General features: G+C 33.9%; 1 protein-coding gene across 2 annotated transcripts in view; it reads left to right on the top strand.

Annotated features, from left to right (window-relative positions):
* LOC111047803 overlaps positions 1–6,330 on the top strand; it is a 138,012-nt gene that overhangs the window by 28,095 nt on the left and 103,587 nt on the right. The gene's annotated exons all lie outside the window — the stretch shown is intronic.

Genomic DNA, 6,330 nt, shown 5'->3' with positions numbered 1-6,330 from the left:
CCTAGAAAATGGAGTTGTCTAGTTTGCACGGACATTACTTTGTGAGATTAATCACTTAGAGTATTGAATATTAGCTAAGCCTGCTAGGACAGAGTGGGTTAATGAAATTAACTTTTCGCCACACTGCACAGAAAGCAGCTGTTTTCCAGTCCCTACGTAGATCTGAAAGACCTTGTTTGCAGACGACGTCAGAAAAGGGTTTCTTTTCCGGTCTAGGCCAGAAAGTTGTCTCTTTCCAGCCGCTCATGGAAGTAGTTAATAAGTCATCCGCTAGATCGGGCGAGTGTCCACTTTCATCATCAACTGAAGTCGCCATGATTTCAGTTCCAGTTTCGAATCAAACTAATTCGCTTCGCAACCAGTTTTATTCAATTATTTATTGTTGATTAGTGCATTCCGAATTTTCAAAAATGCTTGAAGATGACTGTGGTATTCTAAGTGGAATTTTAAAAGAATCTGAAATCCTGACTGCAAATCTTCTACCACTAAAATCAAGAGGTACGATAGCTTAACGAGTACCGTATTCTTTATTTTGTATTCTTTATTTATTTTGTCAGCAATACCTGTAGTGTGGCGAAAAATATCGTTCGCACCACGGGCAAAAATGTTTTTCCAGCTCTCAATCTTTTCTAGTCCTCGGCCTACGGCCTCGGACTTGAAAACCGATTTCGAGCTGGAAAAATCTCATTTTCTGCTCTAGGTGCGAAATATACTATTTCACCCCACTTGGATGTAATGAGCTTGTTTTCGTGCGTCATATGGAGGCCGAAAATGATTGTTTTCTGACCAGGCCGGTAAAATTTTCACGGCCGGGCTGTAAAATAACCTTGAAGTCAGCTGATTCTGATTTGATGTGAACGTGTTTACAAAATAGTTTATGAAACGGAATCAGTTTATGCTTCTAGAATTGATTAAAGTATTCTACAATAATATACTATTATTTTATTTGGATGAATAAAATACAGATAAGATATATTATAAACTATTCAAATTCGATTTTCAGAGTAGGATAGAACTTCTAACCTAAACTTACGCAGTCGACGACAACAAGCATTGTTGACGTTGACATTCAGATTGGCCAAATTTCAAGTGTGCTCAAACAGCTGATCAAAAAACTTTTCATTATTCAAGAATAAAAACATTCATGATAATATCATCTTATTGTCATTTGAAAGAATAAAAAAGTATGAACTCAACCTCCTACATTAAAACATATTTGAACATAATCTTTTAGGTTATTTAGACAAATCAGAATAAAAAATAAAAATACTTGGACAATTTCCTGATATTCAGATTACCTCAGATTTGCTAGAGATATGACCTTCCAGTTTTGCTTTCGGAAGTGCCTGATAACTTAAACAATTATTCTCATATATTTATATATTGTTTTATTTTTCTGTGTGGCGAAAAATAGCGTTCGCACCTCGGGCAAAAATGTGTTTCCAGCTCTCAATCTTTTCTAGTCCTCGGCCTACGGCCTCGGACTTGAAAACCGATTTCGAGCCGGAAAAGTCTCATATTCGGCCCTAGGTGCGAAATATACTATTAATCGTCGACTATTTGTTGGATATCATCATATGTTAAGTTTAAGAAAGCATGAGTCCCGATTTTGTGAGTAGCCTACATGCGAATGTCAACTTCAACCTTTTATTATATTTTGACGAGAGTGAAGCCTGATTTGGAAAAACAAGTTATTAATTGGAGAAATCCAATATCTGCTGAAGAAAAACTTGTAACTAAAAATTAATTACAAAGTTTGAAAGTTTGTGTTTCTTCAATGGTTCCAGATTTTTTTAAATAACTCAATATTATTTTGTAACAAATGGTAATATTTATTGAGTAGAATATTTCCAATAAATTTATTAATTCAAGCCATCTTAATTCAAATTTATAGTTTTCATGGTTATTTTGGATTAAAATTTTTATAAAAATTGTATACGTGATATTCAAACCTTATCTTGGACTTTGTCACAGATAAATTTGGAAGAAAAATAGCACAATCACTACCTTATTATTTTATCCACCAATGTTATTAAATAAGTGTCATTTTCATTGTAAATAAATAAATAACACCAAGGTAACCAAATTTCAATGAAATGGATTAGAATAGAATGAAATGGATTAGAATAGAATGAAATGGATTAGAATAGCTTTACTTTTGATTTCAAAGTGCAATAGATGAATGTTCTTTTTTTGAATAATCAAATAATACATATTACAGGGGAATTTGGGCGAACATTAAATTAATATACTAGTGTACTAGATGGTGGGGAAATGTAGTAGAACAAGTGCATTATTATGTACAAGAGTAGACCACTAGTATGTAAATTAGTAGGGCACTCGCACTTTGACGCTATGACGCTCCAAAAAACAAACCAGCTTGTTCCAAAGTTTGACGCCACGCTCCGCTCTGCGAGTAGACGCTTCCAGTGTGTTTTAGCTCATTTAGTTCATGATATTGTTCATGAGGCTCATTGACGCCACGCCACGCTCCGCTCCGCTCCGCTTTCAGTGCGGTTGTATCCTTACATCTCTTCAACCAACATCAATGATTCCCTAGCAACAAATGCTAATAGTCCTAAGTGAATTTCACGTACTTTGCTTTAGGTGGAGATGTGATATTATGTGGTGTCATGAATTCTAATAACAAAGAAAAAATATATTGACGACACAAAGAGAGTTTTAATGGTCTTGAGAAATGAACATAGTATAGTTTTATTGGAAAAAAAATTGTTGATTGACAACAGCACACAGAAAACCGATGAATATTTAGCGGAAGAGAAATCACTATCCTGCTTTGAACAATTTTCGCGTACAAGCGGTACATAACATAACCAGATAATCGCTCTCGATTTATCTGAAACAGCTCCAGTGCTGAACTCTATTCAATCAGATGCTTTACAAATCGCACACCACTGGAAACTGTGGAAAAAATGGAGGTAATAAAAATAGAATAGCTTATGAGAAAAAAGTAGAGACTGGCTACGGAAGAAAGCATAAAGTTTATTTGAAGAAATGTACATTGACGAGGCAGAAAACATAGCTAGAACATAAAGAAGTAGTTGAAGGAGGGGTGAGAGGATAAAGTGGGAATACAAGAATAAGAAGAAGAAGAAGAAGAAGAAGAAGAAGAAGAAGAAGAAGAAGAAGAAGAAGAAGAAGAAGAAGAAGAAGAAGAGAAGAATAGAACGTAGAAGATGCTGTAAAACAGGAAGAAGAGGTAAGTACAAGAAGAAAAATCCAAATAAAAAGAAGTGAACACAAAGTTTAAAAGTAAAGCTCACCGCCAAAGGCTATCACAGTAATAACAATTAGAAAAGACTTTCCAGAGATGGCAGAAACGGATAGCGAAAATGGAACACTTAACATTGTGTCGTCTTTGGAAAAGTACTTGAGGGAAACAAGAGCAATTGAAATCCGATTACGATTGTCGATAGTTGTGACTGTCGATTGTGGATTGTCGGTTGACGTTTGACGACAATATTGCCGCTTTAGGACAGGCCAATAGCTTCAGGACTGCATGACATGTCCATCTGCTTTTATTGACTACTGGCTACTTCTGCTGCCGCTGTGTATATTACATGTATCTAGTGTATCTACCTCTCGAATAATGTATACATACGTTGTAAATGTGTGTGATTTCTAAGCTGTACTAGCTTCTGGGATGTTATTGACTTTACTGCAACACTGCAGCTCTCGTCTCTTCTTCTTGTTCCTCCTCATCATCCTCATCCTCTAGCTAATCCTTCTCATCATTCTCCTCTTTCTCACTCTCCTTCACTTCCTCTCTATCAATAATTATCATCATCCTTTCTTCTCGTAAGAATCAATTAATAATTAAATAAAATAAAAGTGTATATTATTATTTTAGTTCACGTGTTTACCATCATAATCATCACCTTTTTTCTTATTTAGTAATCAGTGTATCTATGAACTAACAAAAACTATCATGTATGACAATACTGTCCAGTTCGAAAATGATAAATCTTGAAGTTTTAATAACTCGGTTATTGTTTCCAAGAGAATGAAACATAAAAATATCCAGGAAATGTTTCAGAGAATACCAGATTAATGCAAGCTCCTTTATAATGAGAAATGAAAATAGAATTTATAACAGTACCTATTTTATTTGGGAAAAGAATCAAACATAATCGTTTTGCTTTATTCACCTCAATTTAGGATGCTGGTTTCCAATAATGTTATCCTAAGCTATATTCTGCGTTATTTGGAAGATTAGGACTTTATTATCGATGTCATTTGAACAGCATACATCATTTATCAAGTTCAATATTAATTCAAGTATCAACCAAGCTCATGCCATTCTCAAATAAGTGAATTTAATATTGTTTTTCTATTGGCTAACAGTAGTGACATAGAATGTTCCCTTCCAAATGATTCTACAGCTTTTTTGTGCTGCTCTACAATCCATACAATTGGCCGACATTTTTAATCAAGCAATATTCCTACTTCCTAAGCTGCCTCCTCCAACATTCTTCTAGATATGCTGCCATTGAACGAGCCTTGACGTCATTGGCTAGAATTCGCTGTCCACCATTTTGTGATTCATAATATAATTTTGAGCCTGCCATTTCAAATCATCAATATGAACTCCTAGTTTATGCTACAATAAGTTCAAAAGCGATTCTCTCGTTAGAATGTGGAAATCTACAGAATTATAATTCTTGTAAAGTTCGACGAAAGGTTGCATTATTCTTAAACATTTCATTGATTTTTCATTCCTGATTCTTCAAAGTGTTTAGATTCATCAAAAAAGTCTTGACTTAAATTTCTAAAAAATCTTGCTTTTGTTTCTGAAAAGTATAAAAATATTTCTGCAGACGTCATTTCATTTCTGACATATTGTTGTAATCTTTTGTCAAGATTGGCCGTTTATCTTAGAAAATTTGTGAATTCTCTAAAGAATCTTGTAACTCTTGATAGAATTTTGTGGTTTCTATGAAATATCCGCTACTAACACTACCACATGCACCGATCTTCACAAGCGAGCTTAGATTAAATTCACATTCATGTATTCTCTTACATCTCATCAATTTATTCGCTTATGTATTCAAAACACACCACAAACGTACAAATTAATCTCCGCTTGATATTCCTGAGTTTCGATCCGAAGTCACACCTGAACGCACTCTTGATAGTCATGCAAATTAAATGAATGCCACTCTTTAGAGAGAGAAAAAACTTTTTTCATTTTCTCTTGGTGGTCCTCAGCTGAAATCCAGCAGCCCATGTCTGTTATGTTGTTATGATCAATCTTCAATGGAAAGAAATATAAGGAGACATTTGGGGACAAATTTCCAGCTTGTTATGACTGATTGTTAGCATATTTTATAAGGAAATAACGGTGGAGAAAAAAATGAGTGTTTGCTAAGGTTTCACGTTTCATAGGCCTGAATATCTAAAAAAAATTGATGATATATGTGACAACCAACGATTTTTATAGATAAGGTTGATTCCTTGTTAAGCCTATATGATAGCTTTCGATTTATTTTTGAAGCTATTTCGAGAGTCGTGTTTTGATTGGTTGAGCTATTTTGGAGTTGTGTTAATTTCGATGTTGTGAATTATTGAATCCTACTTTGGACATTTATTTATTCATAGAGAATTTATTCTCAATGTGTTTGAGGCTGTAGCCTAATTAATTCTCGATCAATATTTTAAAAACAATTCTAAAATTATGTTTTTTATTCAATTTTTCATAGATCGATGTAATTAAGGTGAATTTTGTATGTTAAATGTAAGTCGCTATGAAGGACGGACAGACATGTGTACATAAAATAATGTAGAAATTCCTTTGAAATTATAGTACCAACATTATCCAATTCAATCTGTTATATCGATACACTTATTGATTCACCTATGATTCACTACTCCTGATTGCTACTCTACTGTTTAGTTATGGAGATCCAAGAAAATGCAGTAGAATGAAACATTTTCTTCTGTAAAAATTGGAAATTCATGTTTTGGGAAATATTCCAATCCACTCAAATAATAAATATATAAACCATTTAATGGTGATGGTTGAACAGTTTCAGGTCATATTTCCATAGTGAATAGTAATTTTCCTCGTTTGAAGTTATCATTATTCACTGAAGTGAAAGAATGCCTACAAACAATCTTTGAAATTTTCATAAATTAGTGGCACATAAGTTAAAAAATCCGTTGTTTTTTATTCCCATTCTGATTCAACTCCAAACAAAATTATGTCTCCGATACCTCCCGAGTCTCTTCAACTACGAGTGTGGTCCCTTGCGAATTCATTTTGCCAATTCAAATATTCATGATGCGTTCAAGTATTGATAGTCATTTCGC

Source organism: Nilaparvata lugens, chromosome 11 (genome assembly GCF_014356525.2).
Source record: "Nilaparvata lugens isolate BPH chromosome 11, ASM1435652v1, whole genome shotgun sequence".
Classification (NCBI taxonomy): Eukaryota; Metazoa; Arthropoda; class Insecta; order Hemiptera; family Delphacidae; genus Nilaparvata; species Nilaparvata lugens.
This window is presented reverse-complemented; position numbering and strand designations above follow the sequence as displayed.